The sequence below is a fragment of the Mirounga leonina genome, unplaced genomic scaffold, assembly GCF_011800145.1.
Source record: "Mirounga leonina isolate KUSES-001 unplaced genomic scaffold, KU_Mleo_1.0 Mir_101595, whole genome shotgun sequence".
Classification (NCBI taxonomy): domain Eukaryota; kingdom Metazoa; phylum Chordata; class Mammalia; order Carnivora; family Phocidae; genus Mirounga; species Mirounga leonina.
This window is the reverse complement of record NW_023270158.1, coordinates 1,765,700-1,791,498: the sequence shown is the minus strand read 5'-3', so window position 1 is coordinate 1,791,498 and position 25,799 is coordinate 1,765,700. Positions and strand designations below refer to the sequence as shown.

General features: G+C 43.4%; 1 long non-coding RNA gene across 1 annotated transcript; it reads right to left on the bottom strand.

Annotated features, from left to right (window-relative positions):
* Positions 1-15,556: 15,556 nt before the first annotated feature.
* LOC118007021 lies at positions 15,557-23,521 on the bottom strand. Its single transcript, XR_004678252.1, has 3 exons — positions 22,035-23,521; positions 20,798-20,951; positions 15,557-16,609 (listed from the first exon to the last, which is right to left on the bottom strand). It is a non-coding gene; the product is annotated as an uncharacterized LOC118007021 (long non-coding RNA).
* Between the last annotated feature and the right edge of the window lie 2,278 nt (positions 23,522-25,799).

Below are 25,799 nucleotides of genomic sequence, written 5' to 3'. Positions count from 1 at the left end.
GAAGAGACACATACTAGTTGTATATATTTGTTCATCGGTTTGGATTTTAAGCCTATACTACGGATTAAATAAGCAAGGCCATTTTATTAACGATTTCCATTTCAATCCATTACTACCTTAATAACATCAGATTGAGCTCTTTGGGATAATTTTTTTTTCTTTTTCAAGTTTTTATTTAAATTCCAGTTAGTTAACATACAGTGTAATATTAGTTTCAGGTATAGAATTTAGTGATTCATCACTTACATATAATACCTAGTGTTCATCATGAGTACCCTCCTTAATCCCGATCAACCATTTAACCCACCCCCCCCACCTCCCCTCTGGTAACCATCAGTTTGTTTTCTATAGTTAAGAGTCTGTTTTCTGCAGTATGGAGGTTACTCAAAAAGTCGAAAGTAGAGCTATCCTATGACCCAGTAATTGCACTACTGGGTATTTACCCCAAAGATACAAATGTAGTGATCCAAAGGGGAACATGCACCCCAATGTTTATAGCAGCAATGTCCACAATAGCCAAACTATGGAAAGAACCAAGATGTCCATCAACAGATGAATGGATAAAGAAGATGTGGTATTTCTATATACAATGGAATATTATGTAGCCATCCAAAAAAATGAAATCTTGCCATTTGCAACAACGTGGATGGAACTAGAGGGATTATGCTAAGTGAAATAAGTTGATCAAAGAAAGACAAGTATCATATCTCACTGATATGAGGAATTTGAGAAACAAGACAGAGGATCATAGGGGAAGGGAGGAAAAAATGAAACAAGATGAAACCAGAGAGGGAGACAAACCATAAGAGACTCTTAATCTCAGGAAACAAACTGAGGGTTGCTGGAGTGGAGGGGGGTGGGAGGGATGCGGTGGCTGGGTGATGGATATTGGGGAGGGTATGTGCTATGGTGAGCACTGTGAATTGTGTAAGACTGATGAATCACAGACCTGTACCTCTGAAACAAATAATACCTTATATGTTAAAAAAAAAAAAAAAAGAAAAGAAGAAGATAGTAGGAAGGGAAAAATGAAGGGGGGGAATTCGAAGGGGGAGATGAACCATGAGGGACTATGGACTCTGAGAAACTGAGGGTTTTAGAGGGGAGGGGGGTGGGGGGATGGGTTAGCCCAGTGATGGGTATTAAGGAGGGCACATATTGCATGGAGCACTGGGTGTTATACGGAAACAATGAATCATGGAACACTACATCAAAAACTAATGATGTAGCGTATGGTGACTAACATAATAAAATTAAAAAAAAAAAAGTCCGTTTTCTGGTTTGCCCCTTTTTTCTTTTTTTTCCTATGTTCATCTGTTTTGTTTCTTAAATTCCTCATATGCATGAAATCATATGATATTTGTCTTCTCCGACTTATTTCGCTTAGCATAATAAACTGTAGCTCCACCCACGTCATTGCAAATGTCAAGATTTCATTCCTTTTGATGGCTAATATTCCATTGTCTATATATACCACATCTTCTTTATCCATTCATCAGTCGATGTACATTTGGGCTGTTTCCATAATTTAGCTATTGTAGATAATGCTGCTATAAATATTGATGTGCATGTATCCCTTCAAATCAGTATTTTTGTATTCTTTGGGTAAATAACTAGTAGTGCAATTGCTGGATAGGAGGATAGTTTTATTTTTAACTTTTTGGAGGAACCTCCATACTGTTCTCCAGGGTGGCTGCACCAGTTTGCATTCCCACCAACAGTGTAAGAGGGTTCCCCTTTTCTCTGCATTCTCACCAACACCTTTTGTTTCCTCTGTTGTTGATTTTAGCCATTCTGACAGGTGTGAGGCGGTATCGTAGTTTTGATTTGTATTTCCCGGATGAAGAGTGATGTTGAGCATCTTTTCATGTGTCTGTTGGCCATTTGTATATCTTCTTTGGAAAAATGTCTATTCACGTCTTCCGCCCATTTTTTTAACTGGATTATTTGTTTTTTGGGTGTTGAGTTTTGTAAGTTCTTTATAGATTTTGGATAGTAACCCTTTACCAGATATGTCATTTGCAAATATTTTCTCTCATTCCGAAGATTGCCTTTCAGTTTTGTCAATTATTTCCTTTGCTGTGCAGAAGCTTTTTATCTTGATGGAAGTCCCAATAGTTCATTTTTGCTTTTGCCTTGCCTCAGAGACATACCTAGTAAGAAGTTGCTAGGACCAGTATCAAAGAGGTTACTGCCTGGTTCTCCTCTAAGGTTTTGATGTTTCCTGTCTCACATTTAGGTGTTTTATCCATTTTGAGTTTACTTTTTTTTTAAAGATTTTATTTACTTATGTATTTATTTATTTCGAGAGAGCACAAGCAGGGGGTGGAGCAGAGGGAGAGGGCAAGAGAGAACCTCAAGCAGACTCGGCGCTGAGCGTGGAACCCGATTCAGGGCTTCATCTCATGACCCCAAGATCATGACCCGAGCCAAAATCAAGGGTTGGACGACCAACCGACTGAGCCACCCAGGCGTCCCTCATTTTGAGTTTATTTTTTGGTATGGTATAAGAAAGTAGTCCAGTTTCATTCTTTTCCATGTTGCTGTCCAGCTTTCCCAACACCATTTGTTGAAGAGACTTATCTTTTTTTCCATTGGATATTCTTTCCTGCTTTGTCAAAGATTAGTTGACCATATAGTTGTGGGTCCATTTCTGGGTTCTCTATTCTGTTCCACTGATTTGTGTGTCTGTTTTTGTGTCAGTACCATCCTGTCTTGTTCACTACAGCTTTGTAATATAACTTGAAGTCTGTAATTGTGATGCCTCCAGCTTTGCTTTTCTTTTTCAAGATTGCTTTGGCTATGCAGGGTTTTTTGTGGTTCCATACAAATTTTAGGGTTGTTTGTTCTACCTCTGTGAAAAATGCTGGTGGTATTTTGATAGGGATTGCATTAAATGTGTAGGTTGCTCTGGGTAGTATAGGCATTTTAACAATATTTGTTCTTCCAATCTATGAGCATGGGATGTTTTTCCATTTCTTTGTGTCCTCTTCCATTTCTTTCATCAGTGTTCTATAGCTTTCAGAGTGCAGATCTTTTACCTCTTTGGTTAGGTTTATTCCTAGGTATCTTATGGTTTTTGGTACAATTGTAAATGGGATTGATTCCTTGATTTCTCCTTCTCCTGCTTCATTATTAGTATATAGAGATGAAACAGATTTCTGTATATTGATTTTGTATCTTGAGACTTTACTGAATTCATGGATCACTTTTGCAATTTTTTGGTGGAGTCTTTTGGGTTTTCTATATTGACTATCATGTCATCTGCAAATAGTGAAAGTTTGACTTCTTCCTGCTGATTTGGGTGCCTTTTATTTCTTTTTGTTGTCTGATTGCTAAGGCTAGGTCTTCCAGTACTATGGTGACAGTGGTGAGAGTGGACATCCATGTCTTATTCCTGACCATAGAGGAAAAGCTCTCAGTTTTTCCCCATTGAGGATGATATTAGCTGTGGGTCTTTCGTATATGGCCTTTATGATGTTGAGGTATGTTCTCTCTATCCCTATTTTGTTGAGGGTTTTTATCATGAATGAATATTGTACTTTGTCAAATGCTTTTTCTACATTCTTACCCTTTTTTTAAATTAATGTGATGTATCACACTGAATTGTGACTACTGAACCACCCTTACAACCCAGGAATAAATCCCACTTGATCGTGGTCAATGATTCTTTTAATGTACTGTTGGATTTGATTTGCTAGTATTTTGCTGAGAATTTTTGCATCCATGCTCATCAGGGATACTGGCCTGTAGTTCTCTTTTTTAGTGGAGTCTTTGTCTGAATTTGGAATCAGGGTAATAGTGGCTTCATAGAATGAGTTTATAAGTTTTCCTTCCATTTCTATTTTTTGGAATAATTTGAGAAGGATAGGTATTAACTCTTCTTTAAATGTTTGGTAGAATTCCCCTGGGAAGCCATCTGGACCTGGACTTTTGTTTGTTGGGAGATTTTTGATTACTGATTTAACTTCTTTGCTGGTTATTGGTCCGTCCAATTTTTCTATTTCTTCCTGGTTCAGTTTTGGTAGTTTATATGTTTCTAGGAATTAATCCATTTCTTCCAGATTGTCCAATGTGTAGGCATATAATTTTTCATAATATTCTCTTATAATTGTATTTCTTTGGTGTTGGTTGTTATTTCTCCTCTCTAATTGGTGATTTTATTTATTTGGGTCCTTTCTCTGTTCTTTTTGATAAGTCTGGCTTGGGGTTTATCAATTATATTAATTTTTTCAAAGAACCAGCTCCTGGTTTCATTGATCTGTTCTACTGTGTTTTTTTGTTTCTATATTATTTATTTGTGCTCTAGTCTTTATTGTTTCCCTTCTTCTGCTAGCTTTAGGCTTCATTTGTTGTTCTTTTTCTACTTCGTTTAGGTGTAAGTTTTGGTTGCTTATTGGAGATTTTTCTTCCTTCTTTTTTTTTTTTTTTTAAAGATTTATTTATTTATTTGAGAGAGCGAGAATGAGAGAGAGTACATGAGAGGGGGGAGGGTCAGAGGGAGAAGCAGGCTCCTCGCTGAGCAGGGAGCCCGATGCGGGACTTGATCCCGGGACTCCAGGATCATGACCTGAGCCGAAGGCAGTTGCTTAACCAACTGAGCCACCCAGGCGCCCTTTTCTTCCTTCTTGAGGTCTGTATTGCTATGTACTTGCTTTCCTATGACCACTTTTGCTTCATTCCAGAAGTTTGAACTGTTGTGTTTTCATTTTCGTTTGTTTTGCATATATATATTTTTTTATTTCTTCTTTAATTTCCTGGTTGACCCATTCATTCTTTAGTAGGATGTTCTCTAACCTCCATGTATTTGTGGTCTTTCTAAATGTTTTCTTGTGGTTGACTTCAAGTTTCATAGTGTTGTGGTCAGAAAATATGCATGGCATGATCTTGATCTTTTTGTACTTGTTGAGGCCTGATTTGTAACTAGTATGTGATCGATCCTGGAGAATGTCCCATGTGTACTTGAAAAGAATGTGTATTCTGCTGCTTTAGGATGAAATGCTCTGAATATATCTGTAAAGTCCAATTGGTCCAGTGTGTCATTCAAGGCCATTGTTTCCTTATTGATTTTCTGCTTAGATGGTCTGCCCATTGAGGCAAGTCGGGTGTTAAAGTCCCCTACTATTACTGTATTATTATCATTGAGTTCCTTTATGCTTGTTATTAACTGTTTTATATATTTGGGTGTTCCAATGTTGGGTGCATAAATATTTACAATTGTAGGATCTTCTTGTTGGATACTCCTCTTTATTATGATACAGTGCCCTTCTTCATCTTTTCTTACACTCTTTGGTTTAAAATCCAGTTTCTCTGATATAAGCATTGGTACTCCAGCTTTCTTTTGATGTCCATTTGCATGATAAATGTTTTTCCATTCTGACACTTTCAATTTGCAGATGTCTTTAGGTCTAAAATGAGTCTCTTAGAGGCAACGTATAGATGGGTCTTGTTTTTTTATCCATTCTGACACCCTATGTCTTTTGATTGGAGCATTCAGTGAAGTCTTTGGAATAATTAATTCAAGTTTAGAATAACTATGAGGAAGGGCCTGATACTAAAGAAAGCACAGTACTATTAGAAAATAAATCTTTAGGGGTGCCTGGGTGGCTCAATCGTTAAGCGTCTGCCTTCGGCTCAGGTCATGATCCCAGGGTCCTGGGATCGAGCCCCGCATCAGGCTCCCTGCTCAGCGGGAAGCCTGCTTCTCCCTCTCCCCTCCCCCTGCTTGTGTTCCCTCTCTGGCTGTGTCTCTCTCTGTCAAATAAATAAATAAAATCTTAAAAAAAAAAAAACAATAAATCTTTAAAATGAACAAGCTGATGCTGGAGCAAAATAGCCATTACTGGCATAGGAGACATTCCCTCTGGTTTTGTCAATGAGAATGTCTCAGTGGTGGCTTCAGATTTTGTCTATAGATGGGTGGAGAGGCCATGAGGGGCTTCTGTTGAAGTTACATATTGACAGGCAGCTCCCTTCTCCTTAACATAGAGTGCAATGAAAGGTACTCATGGAAATAACCATAGGCTAAAGCATTGCCCCCACAAATCATCCCATGGAGCCACTACCATCTACATAATTACATCTTTACTTGTGTCAAGTGGCATGAAAAAGTAGCAATAAACTGTACATCCAAAGTGACAGAGAGGACAGCACTTGCTAGGCCTATGGTGCACGAAATTTCCCAAACCTCAAATGGGCAACATGGTGGACTATTGTGAATGTCCTCAACACATGCTCTTCATGATGGCTGTGGACTAGTGGAGACATAGGTGGTAAACATGTTTTAGGAAGGAAAGAACTGCACTACCGTGATCACTGTAGGGTGGGTGAGGACTTCTTTATGTTGAGTAATCAGGGAAAGGCCTCTCTAAAGAGATGCCATTTAAGCTGAAGCTGGATTAGCAAGAAGCAGCCTTCAAGGGGAAAAATGTGCCAGGAAGACTTGGCTTTTTGGCAGGGTGCCCTCAGTGGAGGGAAGGGATGATCTTGTTGCCAGGCAGTACGAGTACCAGCAGTACTGCCGTCAGGGCTGAGTGATGAGGGCTGCCTCATGAATCGGCATGTGTTTAGGATGCAATTCAATTGCTGAGCCCCATTCTCCATACACTGCCATAAAGAAGGCTGCATCCTTACATGAACAGGCTTCCCCCGTGGGAAAGGGCACCACAGAATGCAAGATGGGATTGAAAACGACTTTGCAGAGAGGCTGCCGCTCTCCAGCAGGTGGGTGGATGGAAGACGCCGGGGGCTTGGCAGCTGGCTCCGGTCTTAACTCTTCTGCCTTAGAAAGGCCTTCTGGTGCCAGTGAGGGACAAAATAAATTCTGCATGGTAGCGGCTGTGGGATGGATCACATCCCCTCAAAATGCGTATGTTCAAGTCCTAAGCCCTAGTAGCTCAGCACGTGATTGAATTTGGAGATAGGGTCCTTTAAGAGGTAATGAATGTACGATGAGGTCATAGAGGTGGGCTATCACCCAATAGGAATGGTGTCCTTACAAGAAGAAGAGATGAGGACACAGATGTGCACAGAGGAAAGCCCAGGTAAGACAGGAGACGACAGCCATCCACAAGCCAAAGAAAGAAGCCTCAGAAGAAATCAACCCTGACCACACCCTGATCTTGGGCTTCTAGCCACCGGAAATGTGAGAAAATAAATCTCCGTTGTTTAAGCCACCTGGTCTGTAGAGTTTGTTACAGCAGCCCTAGTGGACTAACCCAGCGGCAAGTATCCATTTCCAGGACGGCTTCAGGGATCCAGATCTGGAACATCACTGTTTATTTCCTTCTTTCTCCTCATGGCTGATTTTACGGCTATTGCAGAAAACGTGAAGATCCTGAGATGTACAGAATTGAAAAATGTAAAAAGGAACTCACTAAGGATAATCAAGTCATAATCAGAATAATGAAGACTCTCGTTTTCATTCCACCTTCTACCCCGTCCTTACTACCATCTCTCGTACATCGGGCTTGACCGCCTCCAGTGATACAGAGCTCAGGATCTCCTGACGATGCTTTTGCATACTTGGCAACCTTCGGTTGGCAGATCCTTGATCCAGTACAACCTTGACTGGCTATGCAGGAGGATGTTGATCCTAGTGAGAGGTCCTGGCTGCATCCACACAGGACCGATGGGGCAGCTGAACTGGTCCAGTCACCCTCACCTAGCAGGCAGTGGGAGAGATAGCTAGAGGGTCAGAGACGCAAGGGGTGTGGGCCCGCAGAGAGGGCTGTGGCATTTCCACTCCCTTCCCCATAGGACAGGACCGGGTGGGAACGAGGTCCAGCCCGTCTGCACACGCAGCCAGGCGGGGTACTGACAACTGGGCCCATTCGGATGAGTTGCTGCCCACGCCACACTAGCGATTATGTGCTTTGAGTGATACCTTTGCTTGCGTCCCCATCTACCTCAAGTCAGGCCCGAGAACTGCTCACAGAGCGTGGAGTTGTCCATAGAGGAGAGACTGGCCTATTATTTCCTGGTCGGATGCTCCCCAACATGCACGATGGTGAAGCCAATCACCATGGAACAGAAACTGGGGCCTGCCTTGTAGCCGGAGAAGTCTAAAGGTGGAAGGCTGATTCAAGCTCCAGTGATTGGGTGAGAGAGGACAGCTTTGCAAGCAGCCTGCCCTCCAGTGTATCCTTGGGACCAAGCGGAGGCTGCTGGAGGGAGGTGGATGGAGTCCCTGCCTTTGGGGCTGAGAACCACCTGCAGGGCCAAGAGGAGGCAGGGGAGTGAAGCTGGAAGTGCCCCACTGGAGGCCGAGTAGAGGGTAGGATGGAGGATGTTGGTCAGAGCGCATCGCCCACGTCAGGGAGGATGCAGTGCAGAGGTGCCCAGACAGGTCTGCAGAGGCCCCACAAGACAGTCTGCATGGAGAACCTGAGGACGCCCACCACAGCGGAGCAGAGGACCCCGGACGGTGGAACAGCCTGGGGGATCCACAGAGAACCCTGGCTTAGGAAAGAGAACTTGGCTGTTTCCTTCTTTAGATGCCCACAGCCCTCTCCCATCTTCCTTTCCATCCCTAAAGGAGCGAGAATGAAGTGGGGAGGGGGGACGGAAGGGGAGACATGGAGCGGGGAGTGTGCACGGAGAGTACGTCAGTGGAGAGTACATCCCTGCTGGAGGGAGAGCAGCTGTGTGTCAGAGGCAGGAAGACAGTTTTGATCCGAGTTTTGATTCGACTGCCCTGAACTCTTTCATAAGTACAAGTGACTGGAAAGCTACACCATTTGCTTGAGACGCTGTCAAGGACTGAAGCAGAAAGAACTGATAGAGCAGCCCAAGGCAAAGGTGTGAGAAACAGAAACCTCTTTGTGCATTGCGGTCTACTGAGGCCAGCCTGTTGACCTGCATGGCTACGGCTCAATCCATAGCATTGAAGAACCTCTACTGAAGCCGCCTGCGTGCTCGGCCCTGAGATTAGGATGATGGATAAAACCAGGTCTCACAGGGCATAGCGCCCACACCGAGGAGGCTGGGCCTGGGAGAAATGATAGGAAGGTAGACTAAATGTGACCAAAACAAGACAATTCTTTTGAAGGCCTTACTTAAATCCTGATATCAAGTGGTTTTCTTGGTACTTCCTGGATTTCCTTAAAAGCAGAATGGAAGATGTATGGAAAAAGTTTCAATGGTAGAAAATTCTGGTTTCATCAGGTCAGGTTATGTGAAGATTTCTTGTGAATTTGAAGAAGATGCCAACTAGGTGTTTTCACGTTATTACAATAAGGTGTAGGCCAGGTTTAATAAAATAGTTTCAGAGAAACTTTTAAATGTTGAAGGTAGTTTCTAGGGAAATGTAATCTAAGGTTAAATCCTAGTCTACTTCCCAAGTAAGTTGGGAAATGTACCTGCCTAGTTTGCTCATGTGTTGGCTTTTAGGGTAATTTATCACTTTTAGCAAGAGAGGGAGAAGTTTAACCCAGGCATGGCATTTTCTTTCTGAATTCCATGGTATAGGGCATGGAATGGATTTCCTCCTCTGCCTAATTATTCAAGGATAAGTCTTGTGATCTAAAAGGAACAACGTGCTGTTGTATCCACAGTAGGGGGACTAATGGTCCTGTGCTTGTAAAACAGCATCCCAGCTCCTATTTAGTCCTTTGATTTCCAGAAACAAGAGCCTGATTCTTACCACCCCTTGGATGCAGTTGGCCCTGTCTGGCGCCATTGATGAGAAATGGCAGTGGAGCCAAATCGTAGAGGATTAATATAAAACCAGGGCTTTCCACACTTGAGGAAAGGGAATAGACATTTTTACCTTTTCAGGGATTTGCTTGAGAAGCCATTTGATATGTATAAATATTAGTACTTTGTAAAAGAGTTGGACAAAATGATTATTGAAGTGAATTTCAATAATTCCATCAGACCACCAATATTTACAATCTTGAAAATGTAGGATTTCTATTTAGTTGTGCTCCTGGCATTTGTTTATTTACTTAGTTTTTTAAATTGAAGTATAACTGACCTACGCATTCGATTAGTTTCAGGTGGACAACATAAGGAAATGATATTTGTATAGACTGCAATATGATCCCCACAAGAAGTCTAGTTACCATCTGTCACTATATGTAGTTTTAGAATTTTTGTTCTTATGATGAGAACTTTTAAGGTTTAAGCATTTCAGTTTACTGAATACATCAAAAGAAACTTGACATAGACAAGTGTAGCCCAGTAACTGCTTGTTGTTTAAGTTTTCATTCTGTGTAAATCTTAGATGACATTCAGTGTGGTCACATTTGGAAGAAAGACCAGGGAGAAGTCACACTAGTTGTACATAACCCAAGAATGGGAAGAATTTATACCCTTTCGTTGCTACGTAAATTATGACTGGTCTATAGGATCAGGCTTCATGTTACTTCCGTTTTAGTACCAACTTCCCTCACACTTACACTTCCTCTGGGCTACCCCCATCTGCACTGTATTCGGGAGTGCTCTTCTGCTAGAGAGCTCAGGTATTATGCGTTGTCTAAATAGCTGTGGTTGAGTAAGCAATGTTTTGGGGAAGAAATCTCCCTCCTTTCATTCCCCCCTTTCTTATTTGGTGTTAGCGCAATCTACTTTCTCAGTTTGTCACTCTTGGAATATCATAGAAACAATGGAGTTCATTTCTCCATTCCATTAATCCATCCATCCATGCATCCACCCACCCACCCATCCATCCATCCATCCATCCATCCATCCATCCATCCATCCATCCATCCATCCATTTCATAGCCCCTCCCTGAGTGTCCACACGGGCCACACTACAGGAATGCAGGGGCTCACAGTGCAGCACAGGCTTGGGCCTTGCCCCATGTCATGTCCCAGGGCCCAGAGAAGGCTTGTGTTGCAAATAAACTAAGTATTTTTGATAGTCTCCCAGGTGACTCTGCAGCTGATAAAATTAAAAAGGGTGTTCTTTGCTTGGAGACAATGAAGTTCATATCAGGGCAAGGATTAGAGACCCTCGTGACAAGGACTGTGGACAAACCACATGAAATCTAGAAGCCTTTTGCCCTCCCGACTGTGCTGGGTCTATTCTCAGATGGGGTATGGAATCCTGTGAGCCAATTCAGGCATCTCAGGAATTACTGGCCTCTACTTTGATTTTTAATCTTCTGGTTGGCTCAAGACACTGTGACCTTGGTGTTCAAGGGTCTTAGCACTACACTCCTGCACTTAGGGGAAGCGTCATGGGCTCTAAAAGCCCTTGCAGTAGGAACTCTTTTCCTCACCATCCCTAACCATGTTGGCTCATCTATGCTAGTTCTTAGTACACTTTTGTGAGTGAGTGAAGCATGCTTACCATCCAGGTTCTTAAAGAAAGGGCACAAGGCAACAGTGCCCACCCACCCGTTTCTCCCTCTTCCACCACAGTGGAGACTCTCCTGCTGGATCTAGTGTCAGTTGCCATAGCAGAAGGAGCTCTGGACTGCCTGGGTTCTAGCTCTTTTTTTTTTTTTTTTAAATGTTTTATTTATTCATGAGAGTCAGAGAGAGAGAGAGAGAGAGAGAGAGGCAGAGGCAGAGGGAGAAGCAGGCTCCCCGCCTAGCAGGGAGCCCGATGCGGGACTCGATCCCAGGACCCCGGGATCATGACCTGAGCCGAAGGCAGACGCTTAACCATCTGAGCCACCCAGGCGCCCAAGGGTTCTAGCTCTTGTTGGTTCTCAGTTTCTCACTCTTGGGGGAACCAAGACATCATGGTTCATTTCTCAGAGCATCATCCAAACAAGGAGGAAGCGCCAGCCCATGAGTTTCTCTGTCTTCTTCTACAGCCTTTGCCTTACAGCTGTCTCCAGAAGCAGGCTGTGCTCTCCGCTGGCCTTTCCCACAACCTCGTTCCTTTAGGAAGTGGGCTTACTCATTACTACTTCAACTGCCTGTATCTGAACAAAATATAAACACTTCTCAGTCATTGTATTTCTATGGTTGGTCTTTGTTGAGCGGAAGGTTACTTTTTGTTTTCTAAAAATCCTAGACTTCTTTTACCGGAGGAACTAGTATGTCGGGAGGATACTTAATATTCTCTAGTTGAAGACCCTCAGCAGTGAATATTACTCCCCCCTTTCCCTCTATGAATCTTGGAGGGGTGATGGAAATAGTGCTTCATAGGACACTAGTACAGTGGGAGGCTCCCTGATAAATCCTTGATACATTTGAACACATGTAATTTCCAAAAATTTTACGTAATTATTAAGACCACCGTTAGGCTGATGGATGCCAGTATCTTCATTTGAATATGACTCTTATTTTCAGAGTACATTTGTATGCTATCTCTTCATCAAGGAAGCCAGTAAAACTATTATTAATCCATTGCCTTGTTTTATTCTTGTAGCTCATATTACTGTACAAAGGCTACTTTAAAACCACCTGCTTTGCTCCTGTAGTTGTATGTATTTAATTAGAAAAACTACAGATATATTTACAAAGACTTGCAGAGATAATATAGAGAGATCCTGTGTACCAACGGTCCTCAACCTTGAGGGACTTCTTCCCTCCACTGCTCCTGAGGATATTTCGAACTGTCTGGAGGTACTCTGGGATTACAATTGGACGTGCTACTGGCCTCGAGCGTGTAGAGGCTGGGGATGTGGTACACATCCTACAAAAGAATAGACAGCCTCCCACAAGCAAGACTTACCCAGTCTAAAATGTTAATAGTGCTGAGTTTGAGAAACTGCTCTAGACTCTTCACTCATTTCCCTAATGCTATTATTTTAAATAACCATGATAGATATATCAAAATTAAGGAACTACCATTATTTCAATATTATTAAACTGATGGAATTTTTCAGACCTACTTCGCTTTTTTCTAATGTCCTTCTTCTGTTCCAGAACCTATGCCTCCTCGGTGATCACCCCAGCGATGGAGACAGTTTCTCCATCTTCCTTTGGTTTTCATGAACTTGGTCTGCCTTGGTTTTCAGGACCTTGACACTTTGGAGGAGGTTTATACGTGTTTCTTATGTGGGTACGGTTCTGACCCCATCCAGGTAGCATATGGAAATGTGTGTTTTGGACTACATCTATGCCTGGGGAGTGTTGTGGCATTTAGACGGCAAGGCTGAGAGATAATCAACATGGTGCTAAGCTCAGGACAGTCCCATGTAATTAGGAATCTCCTACTCAAAATACCACCAGCACCCTCGTGGACACACTAGATCTCAAGCCCTTTCTAGCAACTCATGTAGAGTGAAATGCCTTGTCTCAAGTCTAGCAAATGGCAGGTAGTAAACTTCAAAACACACACTTGATATCTAGAGGTTCAGTCCAGGACATTTTGTATCTAACAGTAACTGTCAACATTGAAAATGTTTCAGCAACAATTTGAATCTTCTAGAAATCTTTATATCTAGGTAGATAAAATATTTTCAATCTCTTTGCCGAGGTGCTACATGAAAGCATGAGTTGCCACCAATGGAAACCCCGAGTAAAGAACTTGAATTCGTAGTAAAGGATGGTGTAGTTCCACAGTGATGGGGACACAGGAAAGTACGTGGGGTCACGGTTGTGTTGGTGGACTTGTATGTGTCCTTCCTCCTCCTTTATTTTTCCTTATAGCACTTCTCCACACCTGCTAGTGTGTCCATTTATTTAGTTGTTTACCTTCTCTCTGCACCCCCTTACAAAGCAAGCTCCATGGGAGAAGAGACTTTGCTTTGTTTATTCTCTGACTCTCTAAAGGGGGATGCCGTGAAATTCATGTTTGAACAGGATTTAAAGAGGCTTTAGATGGAAAGAACAATGCAGGCAAAGCGTCCAGATGACCTCTTACCCGGTTCCTGGCTTCCCCATTAATCCAGCAATATTACTTTGCATTTGTTTAAATTCTGTAAATGGCATGTGCCACACATAATATACCACTCCCCATCTCTTCCACTCAGCAGTGTATTTTGAGATGTAGCCTGTCGTTAAAAATATGGAGTTCAGTGATTTCCAACTGGGGGTGATGTTTGTCCCTCTGGAGATACTTGGCAATGTCTGGAGATGCATCTGACTGTCACCGCTGGAGCTGGTCCCATTGATATCCGGGCGATAGAGGCCTGGTGTGCCGTTCAACATCCTGCAATGCACAGAATTACGTGGCCCAGTAGCCCACGAGTGGAGAATCCTTGGGCTCCTTCTTTCCTTCAGTTTGTGGAACAGTATTCCCGTGATAGCACATAGCACGTTTGCTTTATCCATCCCCCTGCGGGTGGGCATTTAGGTTGTTCCAGTTCTCTGCTCTGACGGAGTGCTGGGAACAACATCCTCACCTCTCTGTGTGTGGGGGGTGTGTGTTTGGGGTGTGTGTGTGTGACGTGTGGTGTATGTGCTGTGTGTGGTGTGTTGTGTTTGGTGTGGTGTGTGTGTTTGGTGTGTTTGTGTATGGTGTATAGTGTGTGTGGCGTATGTGCTGTGTGTGTGGTTTGCGTGTGGGGGGTGTATTTGGTGTGTGGTGTATGCGGTGTGTGTGTGTGTGTGTGTGTGTGTGTGTGTGGAAGAGAGTTTCTCATAGTCACACTCTGCTCTAGGAAACACTTCCAAGTCCTGCTGCAGATTCACACCCAGAGCACTGCCTGGGGTTCCAATTCTCAGCATCTTTACCAGCATTTCATAGTTTTTAGCATTTTCATTTTGCCAACCTGAGAAGCTTGAAAGAGTAGCTTATTTTTTAAAAAATTTACATTTTCTGATGATTAATAGGGCCAATCTATTTGAATCATTCACACTCCACAGTATTCTCCAAACCTGGGGGAAATGTTTTGGCCAAACATGTACCACTTCGGTTTGTTCATCTCTGTATCTTTGCTGTGTTTTAAATTTTTAAAAAATGTGGTGCTTTGTTTTTTGAGTGCTTTCCGCTCCACCCCCGCCCCCCCTCCCACACCACCCCCTCCAAGTCCCTCTGGAATATATGGCAATGTTTGGAAATATTTTTTTGTATTTACACAACGTCGGTATGCTGCTGGCCCCTAGAGGATAGAGGCCAGGGATTCTGCTAAAACCCTACAATGCAGAGGACAGCACCCAACGAACAACAAAGAATTATCTGGCCCCAAATGTTTACCGTGCCAGGGTAGAGAATCCATGGTGTCGACGAAATCCTAATATATGTACCTTTGCAAGAAAGACAAAGACACTCTGTATGATAATGAAGTTGTTTATTATTATTTTAAAAATAAGAACACAGTTTTCCTCTAGAAACTGGGAATATAGGGGAGAAGCATGCCTTCCTGCTAAGAGTGTTTCCAGGGAAAAGGCAGGAGGATTGGGTGGGCAGGAGGAAGGCAGAGGTTTTGAAAGCAACGGTGTTTCTTCAGTGTGGACTCTGCAGGGTCAGGGGAGGTGGGTCTGGGTGCTTGGAGGGGCTGCCTGCTGGGGTGGTGCGGGCTGACTGGTGGGGTCAGTCACTCATGCAGGGGCAGAGCAGGGGTCAGCAGGGTAAAAGAACTGTGGCTTTGAGTCTCAGGAGGTGGTGGGGGCAGGGCCCTGGCTGAGGATTCAAGGGGGACCCCAGGCTGCAGGAGGGCCCAGGCCCTGGGGAGTGCTGATCATCAGCTCCTCAGCCGAGGCCGGGGACTCTGCGGTGGCCTGGTGGTGCCCTGGCAGCAGGTCAGGCCCGGGGTGGGCGTCCGCTCCGTCACCAGGATGCCAGGATGCCAGGAGCAGAGGCCCCTTCTCAGAGGCCCAGGCCTGGGCACAAAGGAAGGGACCACTCCGTCTTTGCACACAGGCTTGAAGGCAGATGGCCCGGCCCCTGGGCTCGGCCTCCTTCTCTTGGCATGGGGGGCTTCAAACTGGAGAGGTCTGTGGATCCTCTTCTTTCCTTTCTGGCACGGGCTCCGAGCCCTCAGCCGGGTCTCCTTGGCACAGGAGTCCGGCTGCTCCTGGATGGGTGGGCCCCTGCTGAAGCTCCCACTGCGCTCGGCAGGAGTGATTTTGATGGTCTGCATGTTCCAGATGTTTCGGAGGTTCTGGGCTTTCCAAAGCCACTGCTTCACGAAACTCTCGCGGTTGCTAGAGAAATCCAACCCCAGGAAGGTGTGGAGGGGTGACTTGCCGTGACAGCGCCTCCAGGCCTTGGGGACTATCGCCCTCTGGACTCTGGGCTGGTCCAGGTGGGGCGGCAGGGTGGGGTGGGGCGGGCGCCGGATCCAGCGCTCCCGGTGCATGGAGATGACTTGGCTCTGAATCGGGCCCAGGGGGGGTGGGCCGGCCTGGGCCGCAGGGACCGGCACCTCCAAGCGGGGCGTGGCAGCGCGGCCTCGGCTGTGCCCAGGTATCTGCCCACGTATCTGCTCAGGTAGCTGCCCATGTTCGCGGTGCGGCGGGGTCGGGGCCTCCGACGAGGAAACCCGGCTTCCACAAGTGCCCCGAGAGTCTGCGGACGCGGAACTCGCAGGGCTAGAGCGACCGTTGGTATCAGGGCGCCAGGGCGGCACGTGGGGTCTCGCGTGGGGAACCCTCTGGACACGGGTCCGGCACGAGCCAGGCCAGGGCCCCGCGGACGTGGCGACTGCCCCGGGCGCCTGCCGCTAATGAGGACAGGGGAACCTCCAGCTCCCACTGCAGGTCCCAGGCGCTTGGCTTCTAGGCAGAGGGGCCATGAGGGCTTCGGCTTTTGTACCTGACACTGAAAGGGAGAAAATGTAGGCATTTCGATCAGGTCCTGGAAATTACAGAAAACCGATGGAATGACACTCTCCTTCATTACTGTATAAATAAACATAACGCGCTTGGATGCTCTTTCAAAGGAAGAGGAATCTACGTTTATTAGTAAAGGGGATGTGTGCTTCCATCTTCCAGAATGGTTGTTAATGTCCCTTTTTGCAATTGTGCTCTTAAGAAAATGGTGAATGCCATTCATGATTTATGTTTTAGCCCTGACAACGTTGAGTTATGTGGACTCTCCTATAATTTTCAGTCTCCTTCCATTCCTAGAATGTGTTTTCTGTGAACACAAATGCTATTTCTGTTTTTCGTTTCTGCTGGTAATGTCGGAGTAGACTGAGTCATGTTTTGCATTAACAGTTGATAACATCTGACTTCCAAAACACCATTTAAAGGCTGCTGGGTAACTGATTATAGTGTGTAGGTTTAAGGTCTGTTTAATTTCTTTGAATCAATCTCTTGGTGAAAATTTTCCTCAAAAGCCCATGCAGAAATGCACCTATTGGGCTGTCCCCAGTGATGGGATGAGAGAGAGAAAGTAGAAGCCAATGATGAGACTAGAGCAGGCAACAGATTCCATCCAGATCTGAGAGGTGGACAGCCCAATGGTGATGATACTCAATATAACTTAATGAAGAAGCACCAGAAGGTTTTTTTTTTTTTATTAGTTTCAGAGGTAGAGTTTAGTGATTCATCAGTTGCACATAACACCCAGTGTTCATTACAACTTATGCCCATCACCCAGTTAGCCCATCCCCCCACCAACCTCCCGTCCAGCAACCTTGTTTGTTTCCTATAAGTTAGAAGTCTCTCATTATTTGTCTCCCTCTCTGATGTCATCTTATTTTATTTTTCCTTCCCTTCCCCTATGATCCTGTTTTGTTCCTTAAATTCCACATTTGTGAAATCGTAATTGTCTTTCTCTGATTGACTTATTTTTCTTAGCATAATATCCTCTAGTTCCATCCACATCCTTGCCAAGTGGTAAGATTTCATTCTTTTTGATGGCTGAGTAATATTCCATTTTATACACACACACACACACACACACACACCACGTCTTCCTTATCCATTCATCTGTTGGACACCCAGGTTCTTTCCATATTTTGGCTATTGTGGACATTGCTCCTATAAACATTGGGGTGCAGGTGCCTCTTCAGATCACTATGAGCACCAGAAGTTTTCTGAAGTCGGAGAGATACCCAATGTTTCAGGATGAGGGGGTGTGGTTAACCGGTGGGTGCAGGGCAACGAGACCCCTGACATTCTCCACTCACAACTAATTTTTTTTTTTGGGCCAATTCATTAAGGAATGATCTCCAGGTAGATGATTTTTAAAAGAGAAGTTCCTATGATAGAAATTTCTTCTTAAGACATTTTTCATGGTAGAAAAAACTCTTCATACATACCTAACATCTCTCTTCAGGTGATCATAGCATGAGATTGGACAGTCTCATGCCACTGTGTACTGATTTCCATAATGTATTTTTCTTTCAAATGTCTACAGAATTTCCCACATCTGCAGCATAACCGAGTGGGTGTTATTCTGGTTTGTAGGTAAAGAATCCTCCAGAACAGTCTTCTGCTGGTGACCTATAGGCAGTAATAAGTAGATCACCCCTATGCTTTTACTGGTAAACCAACGTGTTGATTAATTAAAAGCGATTTCCCATTGACGATGTTTCTTTTCACACATTAGGTGGTAAAGGATTTCACGTTTTAGCTGATATTAGAGATTAGCACACATTAGTTGGTGCTTGAGCAGGGGTGAGCTTGCACCAGGCATCAGAGATTGTATGGATACAGTTTTGGTTGTCAGTCATTGGGGGGCTACTGACAACCAGTGGGTAGAGGCCAGGGATGCTGCTAAACATCCTACAATACACAGGACAGCCCCCACAATGTAACTATTGATTTATTTATTGGGACCAGAGAAAATTTATGGAGAATAAACAACTCATGGAAAATTACAACTTAAAAATTGACATCAAAGGTGTCTTTAGGATACCTTTCTATTCAATACCATGGTATGAATTTTATTTCAAATAGTGTTTTGTGTCCCTTAGGAATATCTGACAGTTTCCTTTTTAACATTTTAAGTTCATTCCAAGGTATTTTAGTTTATTAGTTTCCATTGTAGGGTTCTTTCTTCCATTCTATCTTGTGATTTACATATGTCAAAGGAATTGATGTCTATAAATTAGTATGGTACTGCACTAATGTTTCTCTCATTTCCTTTATCTTTTTTTGTCTAACTTTATTGACTGCTACCAGAATTTAGTCAATTTAAAATTTAATATGCTAATTATAGTGCAGTTAGGAGATATCCTTTCCATACTAGTCATACTCTTTACTGCTGAGCCGAGATTGGTCAGTCTACTTTATCAACTCAGGGAATTCTCATTTCATTTATTCTATTAAAAAATTTTACAAAAATGGGGTGCCTGGGTGGCTCAGTCAGTTAAGCATCTGCCTTCGGCTCAGGTCATGATCCCAGGGGTCCTGGGATCGAGCCCCATGTTGGGCTCTCCGCTCAGTGGGGAACCTGCTTCTCCCTCTCCCTCTGTCTGCCGCTCCCCCTGCTGTGCTCTCTCTCTGTCAAATAAATAAATAAAATCTTTAAAAAATACATTATGAATTTTGTCAAATATATTTTAGGAATTTATGAAAATGAAAACATTAGTTTTCCCTTTAGCTTTGCTGATGGGATGAAGCCTATTAATTGTAACTATATCATTCCTAATATTGAACGATTCTTACATTACTAGCAAAAATTCTACATGGACAAATCCTACTAGAAAAAATCCTATGTGATGTATTGGTAGATTCTAGTATTCTATTTAGCTTTCCTTTTTTTTAAAAAATATTTATTTATTTATTTGACAGAGTTAGCGAGAGCAGAAACACAAGAAGGGGGAGTGGGAGAGGGAGAAGCAGGCTTCCCGCAGAACAGGGAGCCCAATGCGGGGCTCGATCCCAGGACCCTGAGATCATGACTTAAGCCGAAGGCAGACGCTTAACTGACTGAGCCACCCACGCGCCCCAGCTTTCCTTTTTTCTAAATATTCTTGAAGATATTACTTTTGGGGCTTAGTGTTTACTTTTTAGGGGGTGAAATATTTTCTAAATATTCTTGAGAGATACTACTTTTGGGACTTAGTGTTTACTTTGGGGGTGTTCAATCTTTGGTGGGTTTTGCTTTCACTGTTATCTTGGCTTCATAAAAAAGAACTTAGAAGCTTTTGTTCTTGTAAAAATCTTTAGTCAATAAAATTCCAAAACAAACAAGTAAAAGCAATTATTACAGTTTAGTTCATTTATGAACAACATTTTGTGTGTTGACATAGTAACCACCACTTAAACTTTCGTTTCTAATTGAAAAACAAATACCAAGTCAAAACTTCTGACTTAGAATAAAATTTCTCTATAGACATTGTTAGGCTCTGTCTTTACCTTGAAATTCCACAGTAAGTTTCTCTTAAGAAAATTAAGGATTTTTGCATAAATACAGAGAACTCTGTATGATAGTTGCCAAAGGGGAGGGGAATGGGGGGGGATGAGAAAAATGGGTGAAGGAGAGTGGGAGGTACAGGCTTCCAGTACTGAAATTAGTAAGTCACGGGGATGAAAGGTAAAAAGCACAGGGAAAAACAGTCAATGGGATTGTAACAGACTTGTATGGTAACAGATGGGAGCTACACTTGGGGTGAGCACAGCATAACATATGCGGTTGTCAAATCACCATGTTGCACACCTGAAACTAATGTAACATTGTGTGTCAACTGTACTTCAATAATAAATAAATATCAAACCAGTTTGAACACATCCACTTCCAGCCTTCATTTTTTTCCATTTAAAGATCCTAATTTTTATAACGGTTCTACACAATGCATATAATAACATATAAAATACATGTTACTGTCAAAAATGAAAGCTAAAAGCTTATGTTCTTCTATGTTTTAACTCCTGTCTCTGGTTAACTTGACATATCTCCAAATTCATGTCCAAACTGAGATAAGATGTTAGCACATCTTAATAAAAATGTGTAAGCATTATGAGATACTAAAAACTGATGCCAAAGTTGGAGCCTAGCCTTGTTTTAAATGGGCAGGCTAGCATTTCCTCAGACAGAAATGTGGAAAGAACATACCTGATCATGATCAATCTCTATGGGCTGCTTCTTAATGATCCAGGCAACGGACTTGGAGTGGCGGGGTAGTCAGGGACTCTGAGTAGGTCCAGTAATCTGGGCAGGCAGGCATCAGGCAGGAAGGATCAAATGACCCAAATTCCACAAGGATGTCCTGGCCAAGAGAAGAGGTTACCCAAACTATCATTCGGTGCTGAAAACCACTCAGGAATTAGATGACAAGGCATTGATTCTTGGGGACGCTGGGGACTAGCATTGGTCTAGAGGAATTGCAGGTAACTCCGGTGCCTTAGGACAGAGTCAAGCCCATGCTTTGTTCCTATATATAATAAACTGTGCAAGGTTCTCTTTTTTAAAATTGAGACATAACTGATTTTTTTTTTTAAACTGAGATATAATTGACAACAGTGTAGTTCTGATAGTCCTCCACGGGAACACGGCACAAACCACTTCCTCCCTCCATTCTATGTTTACTGCAGGTGGTCTCCTCTGAACTCTTTGGGAGGCATCAGGCAGTAGCTGGTACATGAACAAGGAGATTTCTTTTTTTCAAGAGAAACCAACAGAATTCTCCTTTCTAAAACACAATGCAAATTTGGGGGAGCCAGGCTCCTGGACTAAAAGGGGAGACAGAAGAGAGGGAAGGGAAAAGAGGGAGATAAGACAGGGAGAGAGAGGGAAAGAGGTGGTGGGGAGAGAGACCGAGGTGGGGAGGAGAGGGAGAGAGGGAGAGGGAGAGAGAGGGGGAGAGAGAGAGAGAGAAGATGCGGACCTCCAGGGAAAAGCCCCTTCAGGATTCTGAATCATGGACAGTTAGTCCTGGGGCCTGGACAAAGGTATCCATTCTGAAGGATACGGGTCATTGTTCTTTACAGGCCAAGCCACGTTTCTGTCAAACGCTTCTCTGCTCCCTGCCCGTGGGACGGGAGGTTGAGTCAACAGAGCTGCTCTGGGTGTTTCCACAGGGACTCAGAAGGAGCAGAGGAGGGGACAGCACTGGGTTCCTGGGTTCCCGAGTCCCCGAGTGCTAGGGCAGGGCAGCAAAACCAAAGTGGTCAGCGCACACCCACAGAACCACTTCTGTCCCCTGCAAGGTGTCCCAGGGCCGGGGGCTCTCAAAACACGCATATGAAGTGGCAAGTGCTCTTCCACGACAACTCGCAACATGCCTTGTGAGTGTCTCCACTCTGAGATTAAACATAACATGTATTTCAAGTGACTTAGGGAAAAAAATTACCTTATGCTTAATTGACAGCACAGTGTCCACCAATTTCTGTAGCTCTTCATGATGTGTAGCTAAAGAACAATAAATGAGAAAATAATTTTTAAAATGAGATCTTATTCTAGTATTGTTACAGAACGTGAATTCCTATCAGACTATTGGTGATTACCTAAAAACAATCTACAGTACTGAAACCGCACTTAAACTGAGAATTCAGGACGTTATAAACATCACTGAATGAAAGCAGATACAAAACAAACGGGCAGGTGGTTTGCGGACAGGCTGAAGCCCATTGTGTGTAGGGAAAGGTGCCCCTGCTCTGTTAGCCTCACGCCTCCCCCACCCCCATCCCAGCCTCCCTGCTACTTGGCCTCCAGGAACACTGGTGGCTAAAACTCTCCCAGCCACCCGGAGCGGGTAAGGCCCAGCTCTCGGCACACACCCACGTCCTCAAGGGCTCATTCCTGGAGCCTCAGTGTAATAACCACGTGTTCCAGTTTCTGTGTTTGATGCTTTGACATCTGAGGCTTCCCAACACTAAGGGGGTTGCCCCTCCCAGGGTGAGCTAATTCCAAGAGAGGACAAACAACTGGGAGAGTGCCCTTCATAAGGAAATCAACCAATCCAGAGCCCAAGCAGCTCCTTTATCGGGCTCTGACATGCCGGGTCACTGTCCCTGGGCCCTACCCGCCCCAGGACCAGGTAGCAGACAACTAGGGACAGCCTCTGTACCACAGAACCTACTGAGATCATTCAAAGTAGCCAATCTTCACTCCGCTTATACTACTTCATGCGCTCCTTCCCCCAGGAACCACAACAGGCTCTCATCCACCATTTCTCCTCCTTCCCTCTGCCTCCTGGCCATCCCTGGCGCTTCCCCATGTGGCCCTGCCTTCCGGCTTTAGGGACTGTAGGATGAAATTCTTCTTTCACGACAGTCATTCCCACGTCTGTGTGTCTTGCCATACCTGATGAAAACAAATCTGGGGCACCCTGACAACACTCCACCTCCAGAGCTTGCAGGAGGCCTGCACCTGCTGAGCCTCCAGGAGCTCAGAGGCCCTGCACAGAGTGTGGTCCGCAGATTTTCGATCCAGTTCTCCAGCTGTCAGCTGTGTGACCTGGCAGGAAAGCAGTGAACTTCATGGAGCTTCACTTCATCTGAAAAATGGAGATGATAGTCTCATCATCAAAAACCTCTGGTGAAGACAAATGAAGCACTTAGCAAATACATAGTTACATAGCACTCATAAATATTAGTTCCTTTCCAGATCACTTCCCATAGCCGTTCGCCTTTATCTTTTTATGCCATTTAGAATATATTAACTGATCTCACATTTTAACCATTATTTGCCCTTATCCTTTTATAATAGTGCCAACAAATGGAAGTGTAATGCAAACCACAAAGGAACTTTTCAAGTTTCTAGGAGCCACATTTAAAAAGTTTTAAAAAAGGTGAAATTACTTTTGAGAACATATTTTATTTTGCCAAATACATTGAAAAGATTGTCATTTCAACATGTAATCAACATGAAAAATTATTGAGTTTCCATTTTTTCCACAGTGAGTCTTAAAAATCTGTTGTGTATTTTACTCACACAACACATATCAAATTAAATGTTAAATTTTCATCAAAAATATTTGATTCATATTTTACTTGAAAATATAGATACACATACTCAAGTTGTTCTAAACATTCCTAAAAGTTTTCCAACAACTGAACTGAGTATTAGTTCTTAAATTCAAATTCAAATTAATTATAATAAAATTAAAAATCCATTTCCTCAATTATACTAGCCACATTTCAAGTGCTTAAAAGCCACACATGCCTTATGGATACCATATTGGACAGCACCATTTTATATCATTTGGGATGTACTTGTAACAATCTTGTATTTTAAGCATTGCTTATATCTTACCAATGCGTTGATCCCAATATTCTTAAATAACAACATTGTAATGTTCCATCTTTCCATTCTAGTATACGTTTAAAGTTGGTAAGATTTTTTTTACCTTTAAAAATATTCCTATCATAGGGGCACCTGGGTGGCTCAGTGGGTTAAGTGTCCTGACTCTTGATTTTGGCTCAGGTCATGATCTCAGGGTCGTGAGACTGAGCCCTGCGTTGGGCTCCACACTCAGAGTCTGCTCCTCCCCCGCTCATGCTCTCTCAAAAAAAAAAAAAAAAAATTCCTATCATAGCTAAACCATCTTCCTCCAGTTGTTGCATCCTCAAAGCTTTGAAATTTGATTGTATTATGATGCACCAAGTGCAGCTGAAACCCTATAAAAAGGGTTGATGCCTGACCCTATAGGACTGCTCCAAAAGAAATTGACTGCGTTATTCAACCTACAATATTTAAACATGTTTCCTCGTGCAAAATAAAGCCACTGGGAAAAGCATATGACAAGCTGATGCAAAATGAGACAGAAATAAAGAAAAGGAAGAAATTTATGCAGAAGGAGCAATTAATATTACTTTGAAATAAAGGGATTTATTTGATGAGAAAAAGTATTTATATAGTAAAGAGGATAACAATTCAGTGAGGGATCAACATTTGTTCAATTCCATCTTAATTTGCAGGAAATATGAAAATCCAAAATCCATTGGCATCAAAAGCAGTAAAGATGCTTATCCTGAGAGAAGCAGATTCTCCCTACGGAAATTAAACAGGAGGTGAAGACACAATTCTTTGATGGATAACCACTCGAAGTGTGTTTCTTTCAATTTTTAATGTAATATTTAAAATTAAATTAGGGGAGGGGCACTTGGGTGGCTCAGTCAGTTAAGCGGCTGCCTTCGGCTCAGGTCATGATCCCAGGGTCCTGGGATCGAGCCCATTGGGCTCCCTGCTCGGCGGGAAGCCTGCTTCTCCCTCTCCCACTCCCCCTGCTTGTGTTCCCTCTCTCACTGTGTCTCTGTCAAATAAATAAATAAAATATTTAAAAAAAATTAAATTAGGGGAAAAGTTGTAAAAAATTTTTTTATTTATTTCCTTATGTGCTCCCTATACTTCCCTACAAATTATTCCCCATCCATCATTCATAACCTTTCTGGCATCACCATCCCCCCAGCCTCCCAAGTGAGACGACTCAAGGATGTGGTTAATTTTGCTTTCTCCTCACTTGAAGAGGAGTCCATCTCCAAGTCCTATTGCTTTTTGTAGAGAGCAAGATGGAGGCACTCATGTAAAGCAGGGGCCTGTGTCAAGTGGTGATACAGGCAGTTAAGCATACCACAGCTACCAGATATCGCCGAGACCAGCATCAACTGATGACACCCCAGAATTTATAACAAGCAGAAGCAGAGAAGTCTGCAGGGGCCCAGGAGTGATTCGATCCCTTTAAAAAGAGAGGGCTTTTGCAGCAAACAGTCAGACTCCTCAGACATGACCCCTCTATGTCTAACCACTTAAAAAAGGCACCTGTTGCCGAAAGCTGTGCCCGATGAATCTCTGAACAGAACTGAGATCCTCCACTGCTTGAATATCAGAAAAAGTGAGTGCCGAGAGCCGACCTGGCCTGGACTGACACCTTATCTCAACTACGCGCCCATAGACTGACTACGTGTTTGGTTCCTTCACTTTCTGCCCCCTGTGTTATCTTCTTTGTTGTATGGCTTATCTTCTGTCCTGCTCTGTGTGCCATGTAAGAAGCCAAGTTAACCATGTGGTGAAATGTCACTGAGTTTGGAATCCTGAACCTGCTCTATAATTATGTTAACTTTGCTTTAGGACTGAATAAGGCTGAAAGACAACTCGTGTGTGTGCCTTCACAGTG